At 46.0% G+C, this 22,809-nt stretch overlaps 1 protein-coding gene across 2 annotated transcripts in view; it reads right to left on the reverse strand.

Moving 5' to 3' along the window:
• FRYL (FRY like transcription coactivator) overlaps nt 1-20,414 on the reverse strand; it is a 184,349-nt gene extending 163,935 nt beyond the window's left edge. For both annotated transcript variants that reach the window (XM_088130624.1, XM_088130625.1), the window contains exon 1: nt 20,153-20,414. The gene's annotated coding sequence lies outside the window, so the exon portion shown is untranslated. The remainder of the gene's footprint in view (nt 1-20,152) is intronic.
• Nucleotides 20,415-22,809: the final 2,395 nt, after the last annotated feature.

The raw sequence follows: 22,809 nt of genomic DNA on the forward strand, positions 1-22,809 counted from the left end.
CTTGAATCACATTACACTGTAGCTTTGCCCTTGACTGACAAACTTTCCAATCTATAGTTGGGATTAGAGATATATACAGTGGAACCTCGGGTTATGAACGCTTCTGTTAACGAACTTTTCGGGTTACGACCAGCTCCGGCCGCAAAATTTTGCTTCGGTTTGCGAACTCCACCTTGGGGTACGAACAGGATACGCGGCCATTTTCCCTCCCGTGACACGGTCCGCGGCCATTTTTCCGCCCTTGACACGTGGTCCGCGGCCATTTTCCGCCCCGACACGTGGTCGTAGGGAGGGGGACTCTCCCTCCAAGCAATAGCCGCCTCCCTGTCCTCCACGCCAGAATGGATTAATGGTAATTACATTGAACCTTATGGGGAAATTTCCTTCGGGTTGCGACCAATTTGGGTTGCAACCAGAGTCATGGAACGAATTAAGTTCGTAAACCGAGGTTCCACTGTAATGTGTATGTCATATTTTCAAAAGCAAATTATTTAACTTTCAGATAAATTGATCCTATAATATGGATATAGAAAATTGGAGGGGGGTGGCATGCTAGGTTCTACATTTTTATTATTATTTTGGCCTTTAGGGACTGCAAAGGCCATAGTTAGTGACATCATGGCCAAAACCTTTCAGGCAGCTTTCCCCCTTTCTGATGTCTAGGATGTTTGTGGAAAACAGATGGATTAAACAATACTGAGACTTCTACATCTGTTGAACAAGAGTGAGCAACTGAATTACTGAATTTCACCAGCATAATCTGAAGCTATTCTGATAGCTACAAAATAGGGTCTGGGACTGCATGCAGACTCAGCTTACAAAATCCTGCTTTCACATTAAAACTTGGATACAGGATCTTGTATTATCTTATGGACCTGATAATAAAACAAGATTTTTTAAAAAAAATCTGCATTTAACAAATGTAATACTAGCACTACATTCAATTATACTTAGTTGGATTCTTAACTTTCTTTTAGACAGACCATTCTAAATCTCTCTTGTAGTTTATTTTCTTCTTCCCCATTCCTGCCAGTTTGGACTATAAAAGGGAATTATATCCAAGGAAAACTTACAATGCTTTAGAGTTTGTTTGCTTTTCTAATATTAAATAATATTAATTTCAGAAATAATTTACTTTGAGATTCCTTACCAAGAGTTTCCTAGTTTTTAAAAAAGTCTTGCAGATGTCCCTCTATGCCCAACAATAAACAATTAACCAGCAAACTATGTTAGCAACCCTTTACAAAGCTCAAAATGTAGGACTCATTCATCTACAGTATTTATTCATCTCTGTTCCAAGGAACTTTCAGAAACATCTTCTCATATGCAGATCATTTTCCTGCATAAAACTACAAACAAATCAGGGTGAACAGAAATAATTTTCATCCATTACCAATGTGCCTCGAAGCAACAGGAACTGGATTCAAGACAAACAGGATTGCAGAGAGATAAGTATTTAAGGTTTCTGGGTAATGTTTCTAAGATAAAAGCTTGCCTTTTACAGACATTTGTTTTTAAGTTCTTTCATTTCTCCAAAGTAAACAGTGCTGGGATCAAGACCTCATAAGGAGACTTCCAATTTTCTTTCCCATCCATCCTTCCTATTATGGATAGTTTTCTACCCTGTTATGCATTCTGATGTTTTTGCCAGGAAACACAGAAGCTGAATGTTCTCTCTTTTCAAAAGAGAAGAAAGGAATACAAAACCCAACACACTCTGAAATCTATGGCAAAAAGCTATAATTTTATTCACACCCAAGACCAATTGCCAGTCATATTTTGAAATTAATCAGGCTAATTTAATCATTTATTAGTGTCTTTTTAATATTTCTAATTAAGATAAAGCCTATGAATTTTCCTGGCTATTCTTCAGGAATGGGAAACTAATACCTTGATTCAAATGATTTCAGACAAAGGCAATTCATAGAAGCAGACTCAGAATGCAAAACTCCATTTTTCTTCAGGTTCAGCTACAACCCAATGTAGTCTTACACAATTTTCTCAACAGCGTGAATATCTAAGTCTGTAGTTAATACTGTAGATAGTGTCACAGTTTAAACCTTGGCTTCCCTGGCTCTTCAGGTGAATAATTCTAGTTAGATTTGTGGGGAACAGCCACAACTCTAGCCGTTTTTCACAGCTGGAGCAAAACCCAATTCCCAACAAAGAGAACTATCATCTATCTCCAGAAAGAGAGCTGAAAGAAATCTATCCATAAAGTTGCTGGCCACGATAGTGTGCAAGCTTTTGATTCAATTTCAGAAAGGATTCTCTGGAATATAGCACCTATCTGCAAGCAGCTGTATCTTTTCCAGGAATTGCATAACAGATGGAGAGAAGGCATATTTTCAAGAATATCCAAAAGATTTCCTGAACTCTTCCCAATTCCTCCTGAAATTGGCTTTGAACATCAACCATCACAAAGACTAATTTTCTGAGTCTCAAAAAAGAACCCATTAGACTAGTAGGTACTGCCTCTGTTTTCCTCCATGGGCATTACAGTATTTCATAGTTTCTTTCTCAATGTTCACTGAGAACTCAGATGCAAGAAAAGAACCAAGCTCAGAGAACCCCAAGGACTCCACAGTTCAACCCTGAGCTACACATATTCGCCTCTACTTGTACCACATATGGGCGTCAAGAGACTATACTTTTGATTCAACAAAAGTATGACATTCTTAAAATCCACCAACAGATGTGCATCCTCAGCAGTGATGCTAGTGGATATAAAAAAAGGCCTATAGAATCTGTATAACAAGGCAGTGCCTTTTGTCTTCACCAAGGTTTTGAATTTTTGGATCCCATGTTTAGAACCATGGCCAACAATTCTTTTTTTCTATAGGGCAGTACTTCTTGAGGATGGTTGAGGATAATCTCAAAAACAGATTAGTCATCAAATCTCTTATTTATTGAATTCCTATCCTATCAAGATTAAAATATACAAATATACAACATTTTAATAAGTTTACAACATTATTACAGTTAAAATAGAATTCAAAGTAATCATTAGAACAAATTAACTATTAAATATTTGCAGAAGAGATTTTTACCATATTCCTAAATAGAGAAAGGGTACAAGTTAAATGTGTCTCCCTAAGGAAGTACATTCCACAGCCTGAGAGCCAAACAGTAGAACGCCCATTCCTACGTACTTAAGAATTGCGCTGTAACATTCATACAATATTGAAACTGGGGGAACTGTAAGTAGGCACACAGCTGTACTTTTTCATAAGATAGCCCTTTACTCAGGGCAATCTTGATTGCTACCATAAGTCTATTTTCTAACAAGTTCAGGAGCTTTTACTCCCATACTTAATTCAGTTTATTTCAAGGAAAGTAATTAGCATAAACTCAACGTGAACCATACTCTTATTTCAGTTGGATAGAACAGCTAAATATAAAATTGGGCTCCTTGTTTCCTTCTTTTCATGGGCACAAATTGGGAAATTACATGTCTAAGTTTATTACCTCCAGGGATCTTGAGGAATGCACTTGTAACATACCAAGTGATAGGAAAGCGACTTCAAAGGAAAATAACTGCTGGCTCCCTCAGGAAGCAGAATTCACAGACATATTTAAAGCAGGCTGGAAAACAAAGTTCTTCACTTAACAATTCTGGGCAGGCTGAGGGACACAAAGGGAGTGAAGTCATATCATATAGTCAGACTTAAATGTGAGGGAGTTGTTTTGGAACTTTGGAGATACTGTTTTGATTTTTTTAAACTGTGATATATCTATTTTACAGCATACACTATATTTTCATATTTTCTACCCTTAAAATGGGAAAAAATTGTGACATTCATTTTTTTTTAAGCACACATCATCAGTGGGGATTATTGGTTGCCCACTCTTGATTTAAAGGTTTTGTTGTTATCTGCTGCACACTTACATATACTTTTATAAAACACTTGTTAAATGTATGATCAATTAATGTAGATTCTGATAGAATGTTCTGGAGAAAGATTTGGAACAGTATGTTACTGGTCCCTTACAATCCATTCTATAAATGGAATTCTAATATAATCTCATATAAGACCTAATGGAAGGCATTCCTTCATTTTGGAAGGGTTGGCCTAGAGATTTTTCCCTTTCTAAAAGAAGAAATAATTCTGTCTCCAGTAGTGTTCCTCTCAGCACTGCATATGTGGACTTGGTAGGCAGGATGCCCTTGCTCTCTAAATCTCCTATGAAAATTCACAGTAATAAAATATCTTCTCACAGTAATCCAATAGTAGACATAACACAGTAGTAGACATAACTAATGGTAAGAAGAAAATACTTAGGGAAAACTAACATAATTTCCAAGCCACCCAAGATGGATCCATAATTGCATTATGACCCCAGTATGCAATAAAAGCAGAAAGATGAAAAGTTTTCATGGTAATCTGGGCAAAGATTATATAGAATTTATTTAGAGAAGTGAAGAAAAGGAGAAAAATGATATTAGTGAAAAGCTATTCTGTATTTATTATTTTAAAGGTAGCTTCTATTTAATTAATCTGATTGGTCAGCAGGTTTGACATAAGAAAACAAATGTATTGTCTTTCAATTATCACTTTCCTAAAAAGCAAGTCATCTGACCTCAGTCCTACTTAATGCAATCTAGCAATTCTACTTAGCAATGAGCTCATCTATTTTCTTTCTATTTAGGCAGTGCACAAAGGACACAAAACTGCAACAGGCCTCCTTAGATTCCCAGACTCTCTTGTGGGCCTATTCTAAGGACCACTTATCTCATAGTTTCACATACTGTGGAATGTTATTTATTCTGCATTCAAACAGTGCAAGCAAGATAGATACAGTGGTACCTCGGGTCACGAACGCTTCTGCTCACGACCAATTCAGGTCACGAACAGCACCGTTGGCAAAATTTTGCTTCTGTCCGCGAACTCCGCATCGGGTGATGAACAGGATCCGCGGCCATTTTCCCTGCCGTGACACGTGGTCGTGACTTCCTGTAGGGAGGGGGACTCTCCCTCCAAGCAATAACCGGCTCCCCACCCGCCTTCCTGTTCTCCATGCCAGAAGTCGCCTCGAGCAAGGTTAGCGTTCTCTCTCTTTGTACTGCACTGTACTGTATTTTGTTTCATATTTTTGTGGTTTAAAAAAAAATACATATGGTTCAGAACAGATTAACCGTAATTACATTGAACCTTATGGGAAAATTTGATTCGGGACGCGACCAATTCGGGTTGCAACCAGAGTCGCGGAACGAATTAAGTTCATGACCCGAGGTACCACTGTATATTTAATTCCATTTCCAAAATGTACTAACAGTGACCAGTTGGAAAGATACATAGATACCATACATATTTGTTTAAATTGTGTCTCAGTTTTTAACTAAGTATGTATAGTATTTGTAGTACTTGCTTTAACTTGCTTGATCTGCAATATGCCCCCTTCCATCCATCCCTCTTTTCTATTAGGAGATACAACCATGTTCATATTTAAAACATAATAATTTCACCCTGGAGGCCCCTCAAGCATTTTGACTGTTTATAACAATTCAGGTCTCAACATGCAACAACAGTATTTACATCTCATTTAGTTTTAAGGAAACAAAACCAAAAACTGTTAGTTATTACAAAAAGGCTAAGATATAAACAAAGCTATACTCAAAACACTTTTACAAGCATTCTGATGTAAGAATTTACTGATTTCCTTTCAGCAGTAAACAATGGGAAATAGTTAAACATGGGAAACCGACTCCCTCTTAATCATCCTCCACATTTTATGCACAATTGATTCTACTTCCTGATTGGGGATATCCAGAAAAACAAGATAAAAATCTGTTTCACAACACAGGACAGGCAAAAGCAGAGAGTGTCCAAAGGTTTAATATACATAATCCAGTAGTATTAACAGCGTTAAACTATTAATGTTGCATATAAAAATACCAGAAAACTTCCAAAATGAAGCAGAAGAGTATCTTCAATTACAAGTGGTACTGAACAGAAAAATCAGATATCACCAATATTCTTCAGATTAACTTTGATGCAATGTCACAGACACCAACTCCATCCTCCAAACCATTATAGAAATATTAAAGGACCCAATAATATCACCAATGCCATTAGTGGAAATAAACCTCATCCTTCAGTGTGTTCATCTGTCAGCAATGCCCCACTACACTTTACTGGCAAACTAGCCAATCTCTATGCAAAAGAATAAATGATTGCAAAATCAATGGAAAAACATTTCAATTCCCAAATATACTTGGAAAAAATGTAATTACAAAGACCTATTCCATCAGGGAACAGCTGTGCTAGAATTCAGTACTGTAAGAGATTTATTACCATTTCTCATGAATTAAACATAGCCCAAGATTTATTGCATATCAATGTAAGAATGCCAGTATCATAACAAACTACTGCTCTAATAGTTATTAGTCTAATAGTATTCTATTCCCTACCTCCAGAAACAGTTGTGTCCATGATCCATAAAAAACTTATGAGTTAATAAATTTGTTAATCTTTAAGGTCTCACAACACACATGGTGGTTTTTCCAACAAAGATAGATTCTTTAAAAATGTGGGATTCTGAAGATATGACAGGATACTTCAAGTGTCAGCCAGGAATATCTAATGAAATCAAGCATACAAGGGAAGAACAGGTATCCACAGCTGAAACTATTAAAGCAATAAATCCAGTCACCTTTAGGCCCATTTGAAATATGTCTATGCATCAGGAAACACACTTTTGAATATAATGACATTTGTAAGAATCTGTACAACTTGTATTAGAAAGAACTTAAATTATCAAAGAATCAACAATTTAAGAATGCTCAAATCCTATTAAACACCTTAACTTTTTTTTTCAGTTTTACACTAGCAATTGCATAGTATTTGGAAAGCTGTAAAACATAATTTATGCCACATATAATGCAAGAAAAAACATATAAGCAAATACCTAGTTGTAACTGTCACATCAGCTTTTGTAGTAAGAAAAGACAACCCAAACCTATAGAAATTGATTTGGGTCCAAAGTAATTCCAGAAAAAAGTTACAAAGACAATTTTATATTAGCTTCAGATCCACTTTGGGGACTAAAGGCTGGTGGACAAGAGAATTATGTAAAAGGAGGAATTTATTTACAGAACATATACGGCTACCTATCTCATATAATGATCCTAGGTAGCTCACAACCTCCAGACCAAACAGCCTCTCAGCTCAACCCCCCATTAACTCCCATTCAACTACAGAGATCCAGGATTTAAGGCATCTTACTCAGGACCTCTGTTCCTATCTGGCAAGGCAATTTCCAATCACTACGATAGGAACAGAAAGAAATACTACTTTTCCTTGGAGTATGGTAGAATTGTTGAGAGGGTTTTTTTTTTTGTCCCTAATGCTGTTCAATATTTGCATAAAATCCACAGGAGAATGTTTTTGGCATTTTTGATCAATTTCAAGTGTTGTTAGGCAGGCAAGCAACTCTACTTTGAAAGCAGCTTACCAGGTACAAGATAGGATATGAAAGGTATGGAATGTTTATACCAAATGCAACTATGTCATTTATTGAAGTTATCAGTTATACTCAATAAAAGTTGCTGAAAAGTATCGTCTTTCCATTGCAGCCTCTACATACCTGCTCCCAATCTGATCCAGGGTGTTGGGATATCTGCCAGAAAAAAATTGAAGTGAACTTTACTGTGCTGCAGCATAGTATTGTATTAATAAAGTGGCGCTATTGGTTTTTAAATTTTGAAATACCAGTCATTTTATTCTATTTGTACAGTTTGTTTCCTTTGTAGGCTATTGGCAAAAAAGCAAAATATAAATTTCTGAAATTAGTATTTTGACTCAAAATAAATGTTCCTCATAAAAGGAAAACAAATTTCTGCTGAAAAAGTTGGAGATAATACTTTATATGCCCCCCCGCAAAACACAATTTAAGCTACTAAGCCTTTTCTTTAGCTTGCTTAGAAGAGGAAACCAATGCAAGTATGGTGGGTTACCTAAAGTAACCAGTTCTTTGGACTATACATACAGCTGATATAGACAACATTAGTGAGTTAAAGATTATTAGTAAGTGATGCCTATGTTTTCAAAGTAGAATTGAAGTAATTATAAATAGCTGCTAAAAAGGTCAGTCATTTTTAAGCACATGTTTCTATAAGGTAAATCAGATTAATCATACAGTTTATTAGTTACTATATTTTATTCAGAAAAATCTGGAAAATATACTGCACCAAAAACTACAAGCAAACTATATATGAACTTCTTCATACAAGCCTACTTTATTTTCATGAATCTGATCTGGGAGAACTCAATTTTTTTTAAGTGATTTCCAAAGGAGATAAATCAGCTATTTTGCTTATAGTTCCCCAGGAGGAAGAAAGGATTCTTCACATACACAGCACATTTCTTTGCTTAATGCCTTCTCTTTTGTTATGCTGGAATTACATATAGCATCACTATATAAGGTAGTCCTTCGGGTTCGAAGAAGACACGCTTTTGTGCAGGTCATCTGTGGACACGGAAGTGGCTCTACAGTCCCAGTCTGGAAGTGCAAAAATGGGAGCATTGTGTGAGATTTGCCCCGTTCGACAGAGAAACTCTCGTGACACGTGTGGTTCACAAAGAAGGTTTACTCATGCGTAACGTAGTAGTCACAAGCAAAGCCAGGACTGGCTTGGTACAATTGCATCACTTGTTATATTCCCCCCTTCCCGCGCTTTTTCCCGCCTCGTGATCGCGTTGCGGCTGTGGGCAATTAGGCCCCCCAATGTCCCCCCTGATCGTTCATGATGGCAGGGTCGGTCAGAGTCCATTGTCCTTGATTGCCAGTCCCCCTCCGGCTGGGTTGGCCCCTCCCTGCTACGTGCAGACCCGCGGGTTCTGTGCTGCGTTGCGATCTTGTTTCGCTGCCCTGCGGCCCCGTTCCTTGCTTGCTCGCGCCGTTATCAGTTCGTAATTAAAAGCTTCCGCTGCGGTTTTCCTGTTTAGCTGGCCGCAGGTGGCTCGTTAATTAGCGGCGCTTTCGGTTCCTCTTTTCCCCGCTAGCTACCGCCGGTGGATTCCGCGTGGTCTGGTTGCGAGCTTCCCTGCAGCCCCGTGCTTCCCTGAAACCTCGTGCTGACCGAACCTGACATGCCGCCCCCCTGAAGACAACTCCCCCCCCTCGGTCCTATTTCGGCTTCCCGGGGTATTTACTGTAAAAGTCCCGCACTAGGTCCGGCGCCCTTATGTGGGCTTTACTCACCCATTCGCTGTGGGACTTGGGGAAATGTTTCCATTGCACTAGGAGCTGGGTCTGCCCCTTGTGCCTCCGGGCGTCCAGTATCCGGTTGATTTCGAAATGCTGCTCCCCCGACCATGATGGGTGGTGGTACTCCCTCCGCCTTGTGCCAGGCGTTCCCCGGCTGGTGCAACTTTAGCAGGCTGCAATGGAACACCGGGTGGATCTTCCCGAGGCTTTTCGGGAGCGTCAGCCTGACGGTCACCGGATTGATGATCTCCGAAATGGGAACGGCCCCACAAACCTCGGGCTGAGTTTGTCGATGCCTGGTGCGTCTTTAGGTTTTTGGTTGACAGATACACCTGGTCCCCCACTTTCCACTTTTCCTCGGGGAGCCTCTTGCGGTCCGCGTGCTTCTTGTAGTCGGCTTTGGCTCTTTGCAATGCCGCGTGCGCCGCTCGCCGGGTCTCGTCGATTTGGGCGAACCAGGCGTCCAGGGAGTTGATCTGGGATTCCGGCTGAGGCAGCTCCGGCATGGGGACGAATTCTCTCCCGGTGGCTACTTTGAACGGAGAGAACCCGGTGCTCTTGTGGACGGCGTTGTTGTATGCCACCTCCGCGAATGGTAGTAGCTCCGCCCAATCGTCCTGTTGGTGCCCCACGTAGCAGCGCAGGTACTGTTCGAGCCCCCGTTCAGGCGTTCCGTGGCTCCGTCCGTCTGCGGGTGCGCCGCGGAGGATAGGGCTTGTTTCGTCCCCACCCGCTTCAGGAACTCCCGCCAGAACCGCGCGATGAAGTTGCCGCCCCGATCGCTGACGATACGTCGAGGTGCGCCGTGGAGTCGGTAGACATGTTGCACGAACAGTTTCGCCAGCCCCTCGGCCGTGGGGACTCGCCGGCACGCTACAAAGTGCGCTTGTTTGGAGAATAAGTCCGTGACCACCCAAATGGCGGTCTTCCCCTTACTCTCCGGGAGCTCCACTATGAAGTCCATGGCGACCTCTTGCCAAGGGCCGTCGGGTTCCGCTACCGGCTGGAGTAGGCCTCTAGGTTTGCCTTTGGCTCCTTTCGCCGTTGCGCACACCGGGCAACCCTCTGAGTACGCCTCCACGTCCTTCCGGAGCGTGGGCCACCAAAACTGCCGCCGGATTAAGTGGAGTGTCTTTACGAAGCCGTAATGCCCCGCGCTCCGGCTGTCGTGGGCTCTCTCCATGACCTCCCGTCGGCAACCCTCGGGCACGTACAGCTTTCCTTCGTGCCACCACAACCCCTCTTGGCCGGTTAGCGCCTCTCGGTTCTGCTTGAGCCAACCGTCCCGCTCCGCTGCCTCCGCGAACCCTTGCCTTACTTCAGACGCCGCGTCCCGTCGCTCCCCCTTGGTCTGGCTTCGGGTCACCGCCTTTGCAGCCAGCCTGCTGGCGGGGATGACGGAGTCCACGATCTCCTCCCGTAGGCTGGCGTGTTGGGGCATGCGAGACAGTCCATCCGCTAAGAAGTTGCGCTTCCCGGGGATGTGTTTCAGTGTGAACCTGAACCTCCCGAAGTATTGGGACCACCGTGCCTGTTTGGGGGATAGCTTACGCGGGGTCTTCAGGGCCTCGAGGTTCTTATGGTCCGTCCACACCTCGAACGGTTCAGTTGCCCCCTCCAGTAGATGCCTCCACGTGGCCAGCGCCCACTTGACCGCGTACGCCTCTTTCTCCCACACCATCCACCTCCTCTCCGTCTCGGTGAATTTGCGGGAGGCGTAGGCGCACGGGTGGATGGCCCTCCGGGCTGGGTTGGAGCAGGACTGCTCCCGTTGCCACGTCTGATGCATCCACTTGGATTATAAACCGCCGGTCTGGGTCGGGATGGCGCAGGATCGGTTCCGCGGTGAACCGCTGTTTTAGTTCCTCAAACGCCCCCTGGCATTCTGCAGTCCACGCGAGTGCCATGCTGGGCTTGGGGGGTTCCCAGTGCCCTTGGTTTTTAGCAGGTCGGTTAGGGGAAGGGCGATTTGGGCGAAGTTCGGGATGAACTGACGATAGAAGTTCGCAAACCCTAGGAAGCTTTGGAGTTGCCTCCGGGTTCGCGGCGCTTCCCAGCCCAGGACATCCCTTACTTTCGCCGGGTCCATCTCAATTCCCCGGCTGGATATTCGGTAGCCGAGGTAGTCTAGTTGCTCTCGATGGAACTCGCATTTTGAGAGCTTTGCGTACAGCTGTGCCTTCAGCAGTCTCTGGAGCACCGTGCGCACCAGGCTCACGTGCTCCGCCAGGGTCTCGGTGTAGATGAGGATGTCGTCCAGGTAGACCAGGACGCCCCGGTAGAGTAGGTCGTGCAGCACCTCATTAATTAGCTGCATAAATACCCCCGGGGCCCCTTTTAATCCGAACGGCATCACGGAAAACTGGTAGCTTCCGAGCGGGGTGTTGAACGCCGTCTTCCACTCATCTTTTGCGCGGATCCTAACTCTGAAGTAGGCTTCGCGCAAGTCCAGTTTTGTGAACACCCTCCCCTTCGACAGATGCGACATCAAGTCCTTCATCAGGGGAGGGGGTATTTGTACTCCGTGCTGATTGCGTTCAGCCCCCGGTAGTCTACGCACATACGGAGCGAGCCGTCCTTCTTCTCCCGGAATAACACCGGGGCCGCTAATGGTGACTTCGCGGGTTGGATGAATCCCCGTGCTAGGTTCTTGTCTATGAACTCGCGCAGGGCTCCCATCTCCCTCCTCGACAGGGAGTACATTTTTGGCTTAGGCAGGGTCGCTCCTGGCTCTAGCTCGATGGCGCAATCACTGGGCCGGTGTGGTGGGAGCTGGTCAGACTCCTTCTCCCCGAACGCTGCCGCCAGGTCTCGATACTGCCTCGGGATTCCGCCGCCCGTCGGGGGTTCCCGGGTCCGGCCCCTCGCTTTGCGGTTGCCTCGCCAGTCGCCGCTGCCTCCCCTCGCCTCGGGATCGTGGCGGGTCTCCGGGGTCCCGGCGCTGCTGCTGCTGCTGTTGCTGTCGCCGCCCGGGTCTCGGGCCCCATCTGCTCTCGTCCCGTCTCCCGGTGTCCCGGACCCTCCGCTTGTCCGCCGGTGGTTGCGGCTGCCTCCGTCTCCACGGCTCGGTCCCCTCTGCTCTCGCCCTCGCCGGTCTGTCGACCCCGAACCGCACTGCCTCCGCCGTCCAGTCGACTCGTGGGTTCCGCCGCCGCAGCCACGCCAAGCCGAGTACCACCGCGTAGTCGGCCACCGGGACCACCACGAACCTCAGTTCTTCCCGGTGACTCCCGATCGTCATCTGGACCGGCTCGGTGTAATACTGAGCTGGTCCCCCCCCTGCCAGCGTGCCATCTAACTGGCTGAATGAAATGGGCTCCCGGAGGCGCCTCAGCTGTAGCCCGAGCCCCGAGACCACCGCTGGGTGCATCAAGCAGTGGGTGCAGCCCGAGTCCAGTAGCGCCCGTAGCTGCGCCTCCCCTCCGGATCTCACCCCCGGACGTGTATCCTCACCCGGAACGGTGGGCAGTCCTCGTCTCCTATTGGGTCCGCGCGCCTCGACTCCCTGCTCGCACTGGGACGCCGTTCAGTGCGAGCGCGCCGTTTCCCGCCGGCTCCGAGTCCTCTCCGGAGGATGCTGTCTCTGGGGTCGACCACCCCCGCGTCCTTTCTCGGTCACCGCCGCCACTGCCCCCTTCCGCGGTCGGTCACCGGTCCTTTTCCCGTTCGCACGCGGGGTTTTGACTTCGGGCCGTGGTGGGGCGCCTTCCCGCTCCGTCGGGCACTGCGCCGCTCGGTGGCCTCTGCCTCCGCATCGGAAACACAGATTCGGGGCTCTGGTCGCCTCTCGCCTCCCGGTGGACTGCCGTCGACCGCTCCGTCTCTCCTCGGGGTCCTCTCCCTCGGCCGGTCCCTCGTCTGGTCCCGTCGTCTTGTGCTCTGTTGGATCTGCCGCCACGCCGATTCCGCCGTTCCGGCCAGCCAGATCCAATCCTTCACTGTGGCCGGGTCGTCCCGCCCCAGTGCCCGTTCCAGGATCTCTGGGTTGAGTCCCCTCTTAAAATACTTCACCTTCAGGGACTCCGGCCAGTCCGCGAGCTTCTCGGCCAACCTCCGGAACTCCAGGGCATATTCTGATACCGATTTGCCCCGCTGCCTGAATTGTAGGATGTCGTCCTCCGCCCGCTTGGCGCTCAATGTGTCCTCGAATCTGTCCCGGAGCGCCTGCATGAAGTCCGGGAAACTCCGTAGTTCCGCCGCGTTGGCATCGTACAGCCCGATCACCCAGCTGGCGGCTTGGCCATCTAGCAGCTCGGCCACGTAGGATACCCTGTCCTCGTCTCTAGCGAATAGGTGACCACCCCTCTGCATGAACCCCCTGACGTGCGTCAGAAAGTGCGGCAGCTGTTCGGGGTCCCCTGAGAACTTCCCAGTGATACCTCGAAGTCTCAGGGCGTCTGCCGCCCGTTGGTCCTCCGACCGGGGCGCCGTGGGTGGTGCCGGCGGGGGTGTCGGACCGCCCCACCTGTCGCTCGCCTCCTCGTTTACCGCCGGTGGCCCCACTCTCTGCAGTAGGGTCTGGAGCATCGCCTCCACGGCGTCTAGGCGTCGCTCGACTCTCTCCTCTAGTCGGGCGAATTTCTCGCTCCACTCTCGGTCCCGGAACCCCGAACCCCGGGTCATCGTAACGCCCGAATCGTCTGGTCCTTGATTCACGCCCATCGACCACCGCTCGGATGGAGTGCGCCCGGCCCTGGCCGCTGCCCCGTCGCTCCCGGGCGGCTCCGACCGCCCTTCCGCGAGCCTGGATCCCTCGCGCTCCAGCTGACCCACGGATTCCTCGTCGCTGGTCATGCCTGTATTGAGAAAGAAAACGCTCCTCGGTGGTACCGGGTAGCGCTGACGGTGAGTCCTGGCTTTATGTGAGATTTGCCCCGTTCGACAGAGAAACTCTCGTGACACGTGTGGTTCACAAAGAAGGTTTACTCATGCGTAACGTAGTAGTCACAAGCAAAGCCAGGACTGGCTTGGTACAATTGCATCACTTGTTATATTCCCCCTTCCCGCGCTTTTTCCCGCCTCGTGATCGCGTTGCGGCTGTGGGCAATTAGGCCCCCAAATGTCCCCCCTGATCGTTCATGATGGCAGGGTCGGTCAGAGTCCATTGTCCTTGATTGCCAGTCCCCCTCCGGCTGGGTTGGCCCCTCCCTGCTACGTGCAGACCCGCGGGTTCTGTGCTGCGTTGCGATCTTGTTTCGCTGCCCTGCGGCCCCGTTCCTTGCTTGCTCGCGCCGTTATCAGTTCGTAATTAAAAGCTTCCGCTGCGGTTTTCCTGTTTAGCTGGCCGCAGGTGGCTCGTTAATTAGCGGCGCTTTCGGTTCCTCTTTTCCCCGCTAGCTACCGCCGGTGGATTCCGCGTGGTCTGGTTGCGAGCTTCCCTGCAGCCCCGTGCTTCCCTGAAACCTCGTGCTGACCGAACCTGACACATTGAAAGTCCATTGTTGTAGTAACTGTGGGTGTTATTCTGTGAAGCCACTCAGAGTTTTCTATCAGTTTTTGGCAGTGCCTGTCTTCAAAGCCGGTGGAGGCTTGGCAGGTTCTGTCAGCAGCCGCAGCTTCTAGTTCCCTTGGCTGGATGTCACAGTGGTGTAGGTTTTCTTTCGCAGCATCTTTGTAGTGCTTGCGTGGTTGACCTTGAGATCTTCCCAGACTCTAGTACACTATAGAGCAACTGGCAAGGCATACAGTGGTCATCCATTCGGATGACATGTCTGACCCACCACATCTGGGCTCTGATAATCAGGGGCTCAATTCTGGTGGACTCGGCTCAATCTAAGACCTCCAGGTTGGAGACACAGTCTTACCAATGAATGCCGAGGACGGAGCAGAGAGCATGCATGCGAAATTTCTCCAGTTCTTTGATGTGCCTTCAGTACAGAGTCCAGGACTCACATCCATATAAGTGAGAAAGGATGACCATAGCTCTGCAGACTTTCAGCTTTGTGGAGATATAGATGTTGTATTGATTAAGCACTCTAGTATGCAGCCACCCCAGTGTCTATCTGACCTTACTGATCCTGGAGTCCATTTCTTTGTCCAAACACCCATTGCTCGAGATGATGCTTCCCAAGTATTTGAAGCTGTTTACATCTGTCAGCTGTGTGTCATCAACAGTGATTTTTGGTTCTACAGGGTTGGTATTTGGCACCGGCTAGTATCTTGTTCAAGTTGATAGTCAGGCCAAAGTACCTAGCAGCCTCTAAGAATTTGTTCAGCATCAACTGTAGATCACTGTCTTTGGTCACCAGGAGTGCACAGTCATCAGCAAAGAGAGTTTCTTGGGCAACTGTATGGAGCACTTCGTCTGTGCGTTTAAGCGGCAAAGGTCAAAGAGAGAGTCATCCAACTGGCACCTGATGTACACTCTCTCCTTCAGACCCTGGACAACACATGACATGGAGTGAAGAACAGAATGAACAGGACTGGACCTAGCATACAACCCAGTTTTACTCCACTGGAAATGGCAAATGCAGCTGATGTATCACTTTTGTAAAGAACCTGTCCCATCATTCCATTATGGAGTAGCTGAATCAACTTCACGAATTTCCTCAGGCATTCATAACATCTCAGGATGATCCAGAGAGTCTCCCTGTTTAGTGTCAAATGCCTTTGTCAGGTCAATGAAGATGGAGTAAAGAGGCTTGTTCTGCTTGATGCACTTCTCCTGGACTTGCCTCATGCCAAATATCATGTCTGCTGTACTCCGTTCTGGCCAAAAGCCACACTGTGTCTCTGGGAGGTTCCTTTCCGAGACAGTGACAAGTCTGTTCAGGAGAATGCAGGCAAAGATCTTGCCTGCAATGGACAGCAGTGAGATACGTCTGTAGTTTCTGCAGTCTGATTTGCTTCCCTTATTTTGTAGAGAGCCACAATGAGGGCATCGCAGAAGTCATCAGGAATCTTCTCTGTGGACCAAATGTCTTCCAAGATGTCTTGGAATGCCTGTAAGGTGTTTGGATCTAGTGCTCTGTAGATCTCAGCAGGAATGCCATCCTGTCCTGTTGCTTTTATTTGAGTTCATCTGTGAGATCGCTTTCTTGATCTCATCAGTAGAGGGAGGGAGGTCTAGGGCATGCAAGACTGGTAGCTGAGGAATCTACCGTAAGACATCACAATCAACCGTGGATGGCCTATTGAGTACGTTGGAAAAGTGTTCAGCCCAGCGGTTCAGACTTTCCTGGTCTTTGATCAGGCTCAACCCATCAGTTGACAGCAGGGGGGGAACATCCTGATTTAGAAGGACTATAAATTGATTTTATGGCACTGAAGAACTCTCTGGTTACATGCATTCTGCACAGTGTTCCACCTGCTCAGCCTTTCTCTGCCACCATTTGTCCTGCATTTCTCACAGTTCCGCCTGTACTTTGGACTGCAGGTGCTCAAACTGTAAAGCATCACTATAATCATTGTATGAACACAGCCAAAGCTTATTTTGCATCACAAATCATTCTTGAAACAATATTTCCTGAAATACAATACTCTTCTACCCATATGCATTCTAATGCCTTAACAAATGATTTTTGCAAACTTGTCCACTCAGTATCACAGAATATCCCAGAAGTCAGTATTATGATGGAATTAGCTAGGCATTTCCTATCTTTGTGAATATGGCAGGAACAAAAACATACTAAGCATTATACGAGCAAACACTGCAAATAATCTCTTGATTTATATTGTCGCTTTCAATAACTTCTAAAAAAACAAAAAATGAGCACCTGCATTGATCAGACATTACAGTCATTTATGTCTGTAAAGATTTTGTAAATGATGGCACCCCATAAATACAAAAGAACCCCCAAGAAACAGCTATGGTAATATCTAGAGCAGACTCTAAGTCCAGGAGTGTTGGAGTATCTATGAGACATAAATATTAGGAAGGCAAATATCCAGAAAACAGGATATAAAGACTCCCTTCATATATCATGCTATACTATAATTTAACATACTGTGTCAATCCAACCATTGTGGTTTATTAAATAAACCCTGATTGAACAAACTGATATTTTTTTCTGGACAAGTTCCAGTAAGAGACATACAATATAGTTGTTAACTTGAGGATAAGTATCATCAAGTTATATGCATTGCAACATGTTTGAAAGCAGTACTGTATGTATAACTGCATGGTGGCATACAAGGTTAATAAATTATTATTGTGACAATAGCTAAAAGACCATTTAAAAGTAATATATAGGTAGTCTTCAGTTAATGACAGTGATTGGGACTGGAATTTCTGTTGCTAAGCAATGCAATCGTTAAGTGTGACGTCGCATGACTGCACAGCTTAGTGACAGCACTTCCAATTGCCATCATTAAGCAAATCCTGCACCGTTAAGTGCAATGTCACATGGCTGCCATTTACAACTCCTGCCGCCTTCCCCACTGACTTTGCTTGTCAGCAATGAGGGTCGCAAATGGTGATCACATGACCATGGGATGCTGCAATGTTGTAATTGCAAGCCAGTTGCTGAGCACCTGGATTGCAATCGTGTGACCAAGGGGACGCTGCGACTGTCATAAGTACAAGAACCAGTCGTAAGTACCACTCGTTCAACACCGTTGTAAATTCAAACATTGTTAAACAAGTGGTTGTTAAGCGAGGACCACCTGTACAGACAATATACAGAAGTTTCTTCATACTGATTCCAATTTCCTTCTATATCATTCACCTGGCTTTTTGTCAACTGAAAAATAACAACTCCTAATATGTTGGCAGGTATGAGCCTAAACATTAGAATGAATGCCTTATCACTAAAGGTAATGCATCTATATTTTTATAGTTGTAAAAAAATACCATGTAAATTGGTGTTATCAGGACCCAACCAATGCATCACTGGGTTTGATCGTTACTATTTTTTTCAGCACTTATGCTACCTTCTGTGGAGATTTGGAAAGGTTTTTATACAGCTTACTTAAGTTACAACTGCAGTAAGAGCACTGTCATATAGTAACATATTGCGGAAACAAAAGTCTCCCGAGTCCAAATCAGTTCTTGTCTATAACAACACCTATTATTTGCCACAATTTTATTGTTTATATTTGTCCTTTTCTAAAGCTCATAAATAATGGATTGGACTATTTCTGTGATTGTACACAACCCCCCCTTTAAAACAATTATCTAGTGTACACTCTCTGATATTTGAAGTATAGCAAATGTATGTTCCTCCAGATCTTACTGAACTAGAATTCCAACCTTTCCCCCCCTAAGAAATAAAAGCAAAATATCAGGGCATCATTAAACTGAAGACAAGATGGGAGGGATGAGAGAAGAAATTATTTTTCTCCTCACAAGAAATACATCAAACATACATACATACAAGAGTTGGTGGAGAAAACATTCCAGAATGGGCCCACCTGAGAATAGCATCCCCCAGCCCAAACAAATCTATGAAGAAACCTAAAACGCTAACAACTTCAAACATTTGCTTCTCTAGGTGAAAGAAGCCAAAATTTTAAGGAAATAGATCCCATCTCTTATTACCATTTGTTCATATATTACTGCCCATGTATCATTTCAATATCATAACAACAGGAACTGTAATACCAGTAATAAACATCTTGAAGTTTCTAATTGTAAATAAGTTCTACAGAGAGAGCAAGAAAGCATCGCCACTAAATGGAGATGTCTCATCATTGTCATGAGATCAGAAACAACCAATCTGGAACCAAGATTTGAGTCCATATTTGGAAATCTTCAAGTCTCTCCTAAAGGTGTGTTGCACACAGCTGCCAGTATATTAGAACACATATCCCTACAAAATCTGCTCGGAAAGCTTATTTATGCAACCACCACAACTGATTCCCGTTTACTCAGGAAGGAATAAACTCTTCGTTTCGGGGTGGGGGGGTGGGAGAGAAGATGAGCGTTTCCTAAAATGTTTCATTTCCACTCTTCAGAATTGCCATCTTTCGTACCCCTGGACTGCACAACAAGACCCAAAGCAAACCGCGCTCTACCCCAAAGATTGCTGAGTTTTTCTTTGGAATAGCCGTGCCTTGTCCCTGCAACTTTTTAAAGAACTCTTCGCATCCAAGTCAGGCCTCTGGAAGAGCTAGCCGACTTAAGAAAGACCCATTGTCTCACCCGTTCCCTGTTTGCCCTCCACAGAGAGCCCTTGTTCTCTCATCACACGTGTAGTTTAGTACCCACGCTACGCGTCCCCCGCTCCCAGCAACAGCCGATCAACAGCCCTCTCTCCCCTTTCCCATGGCTTCACAGGCACTCCATTACCCCACCCCCAAACCACCCACCCAGTCACCGCCAGTGGCTCCCGTTCCGCTCAAAATAAAGTCACCGTTTGGGAGTGGCTGGCCCGAGGCAATGCAACCGCAGCCGGAACGACGGGCAAGCGAGAAAGGTCACGCCCACATCCTCACGTTTCGCGTGTCTCGGCGCGGGGGAGCCCGCCTGGCAGGAGGAAAGTCGTCTCGCAGCCCCCCGGGAGGAGAAAGTTCGCGGGCGATGCCTTCTTGCCCAGAAAAGCAGGGGAGGGGCCCGGCCCGGCAGGGGCGTCTTCACGCTCGCACCCAGGAGAGGCGCCGTCCTGGGAGCCTTCGAGAGGGTCCAGCGCGAGCCCCGCGGAGAGGAGCGGAGCCACGGGGGAGGCGATGGGGGGGCAACTGGCCAGAGAGAGGGAGGGAAGGAGGGAGAACGAGCCCCCCTCCTCGCACTCCCGTTTCTAGGGGCAACAGAGGGGCGGGGGGGAATAACCGCCTCAAGGCACTACACAAGCCCAGGCTCTCGGCCGGCCCTGAACAAAAGCGGCGGGCGGCGGCAGAGGAAGGAGGCGGGCTGCCGGTGAGGGAGAAGCGGTTGAGCGAGGTTTGTCTGGCTCCCGCACGGTTATTCTCTTCTGAGCAGGTGGGTCGAGCTCCACATCGCGGCGCCCTTTCCCCCGTGCAGGATGCTCCGCCGCAAGCGCTGCCCCCTGAGGAGGCGCCTTACCTGACGGCGGCGGGAGCGGTCCTCCTCAGAGCTGAAGAAGGCGCTTTCTCCTCCTCCGCCTCCTCCGGGGTGGTGGATGCTTCGGACTCAGCCCAGAGACCCCCCCTCCATGCCGGCGACCAGCCTCGCCGCCCACCCACGCCGCGATGCCTGTTGCCGGGTCCCTTTCGGGTCTGAGAGCGACTGAAGGGCTCGATCGGCGTCTCCCTGGGGCTTTCTCCCCGCTCCTTCCCTCTCCCGAGAACTCAGCAGCCCAGCGCCGTTTTCCCGCCCCAGCGCCTTCCCCATTGGAGTGCTTCTCTTAAACAGGAACAAACATTTCGCGCGCTCATTCGTCGAAAGCCATGCTACTCCTCTGTCTCCGCGTTTCTCCTTCCTTCTGACTGGCTGGTAGGCCAAGGGAGTCTCACCGCCGAGCCCTTGCGCAAAGGCGGGACATCTGAGCCGCCAATCGCATCACAGGGATGGCAATGCTCGTTGCTATTGGTGCTTTGGGCACTGTCGTTTCCATGTCATTGGTCAAGATGGAAGTCACTCCTAAACTTCACCAGCCTGTCCTCGAGCTCATGAACGGGTGAAGGGACCGCCCAGCTCCCGTTGGTTGATATAAAGCAGCGTTGTCAACCTTGGCAGCTTTAAAATGTGTGGACTTTAACTTCTAGAACTCCCCAGTCGGCATGCTGGCTGGGGAATTTTGGGAGTTAAAGTCCGCACATCTTAAAGTTGCCAAGGTTGAAAAACTGATGTAAAGAATAGAGGTGTCTTAACTGGTTTGCAGCTACCTGAACAATAGTTCTTGCTGGCAGGCAAGGTGTAAATTACCTAATAGTAGGGTTTAAATTTTTTCTGTTACACGTTTTTATTGTTTTGCAGAAGTCTGAAGGGTAGTTGTAATGTTAGGCTTTTGCAGCAAAAAAGCAACAACAAAGCATCTGCACCATACAGGCTTTCTTACAAACCTATTTATCCAACTCGGGGTAAGCAACTTTATGCAAAACTCTGAAAAGGAGTAAAAAATAAAACGCAAAAGAAATTAAAAGTAAGAAATGAGAGGGAAAATACAAACCTAGTTTAACGTAAACTCTTCATACCTTTTTATCCTTGTGAATAATCATTGCTTCCACCAAGTTTACGTACTGCTAAATGCATTACCTTTTGTTCTTTAAACTTCACACCTGTCTCTTAGGATCTCATTTGTTCTGTCCAATTACAACTTGCTCTGTCTTCTCCGCCCTCAGGATCTGTTTGCTCTTCCTTCAGATACTTGTTTTGCAATTTGATATTCATTCATGACTAAGCCACCTCAACATACTTTTGTATTCAGTCCATATTTCATCAGCACTCATTAATTCTTGATCTAGCACACATAATTCTTAAGCAATTCATTTCCACTGTATTACATTTTTTAATGTTTTTCTGGATGAATCCATATCCCACTTCGATAGTTGTTGTTGTGGAGTCCTTGGGGTTCTCTGAGCTTGGTTGTTTTCTTGCAAACGTTTCATTACGTATTCATTTTGTATAATTGTTTTTGTTTTCTGTTGCATCAAGGAACTTGAGTATTGATCAATAACCAAAATAAAAACTGAATTGAGTATATTTTATGAAGAATATTCCACTGCCACTATACTAGAACAAGTAGTATTCCATGTCAAGTTTCTAATTCTACTTTCCAATAGAAGGTTCACATGTCATGCTAAGTAAACCAAAACCAAAGCAATTAATTAATGTGCTGGGTGAACCAAGGTACTATAGCTTGCAAATCATGATTTATGTATTAGGGTATTGAGCTGGCCAGCCAACTGTGGCTGATTTATTAAATAATTGTTCATCAGCGGCTTAATGTCATGTGCAAACTAAGTCGGAATTTGTACACAATTTTTATAGTTGCCTCCCAAAATGATACAGCCTCTAAATATCTACAGGAATCAGAGGAGCCAACAGGATGTGCCACCAGCAAGGCAATCAGAACAGGTTAGACTAACACCTAATAATTTATATCACTGAGAACTCAAGGACAGTAACTATCAATTTATTGGAGTTAACAGTTAGGGCAAATAAAAGAAATGCTATATGATTCCAGGACAGGAAAGTCTATCATAAGTCTTTTGTCAGTTCACTCATGAATATGGACAATTTTCCCATTTGTACTTAAGTATAGTTCCAACGTGACCTGCAACATCTTTTTTCTCTATGTCCCCATGATGTTGCCGTCATCTCATCCCTAGTCCATGAGTGAGACAGGCTTAAATCATGCTTAGCTATACTGGTGTTGAAGTAGTCATCCAAGGACAGCCTCAAGACTATTAGCCTCTGTCTTACATCACCTTGCAGGGAGGGAACAGGTGATTGCAGTGATGGAAGAGAAGCAGTTTGTGGAAGGACTGGGATCAGCAATGTATACAGTTAATTTATCTGCCAATATAGTTTTCTGCCAAGGCATGAATGGTTGGTGAGAGTTTCATTAGCACTGGAGAAATTCCTCTGTCATAAGTGCCATATTTTACTTATAAATGTAAACTAAGGAATTGCAATAATAATAAGTAACCAAAATGAGAATCTTAAAATATGAAAATAGAATAAATAAAAGAAACCGATAAATTCTCAGTTTAAAAAAAGTATTTTCTGTATACAAAGTATACACAAACTGGAGAAAC

Source organism: Python bivittatus, unplaced genomic scaffold, assembly GCF_059951505.1.
Source record: "Python bivittatus isolate LINGU-HERP-01145 unplaced genomic scaffold, Pbiv_v1 ctg000070_np1212, whole genome shotgun sequence".
Taxonomy (NCBI): domain Eukaryota; kingdom Metazoa; phylum Chordata; class Lepidosauria; order Squamata; family Pythonidae; genus Python; species Python bivittatus.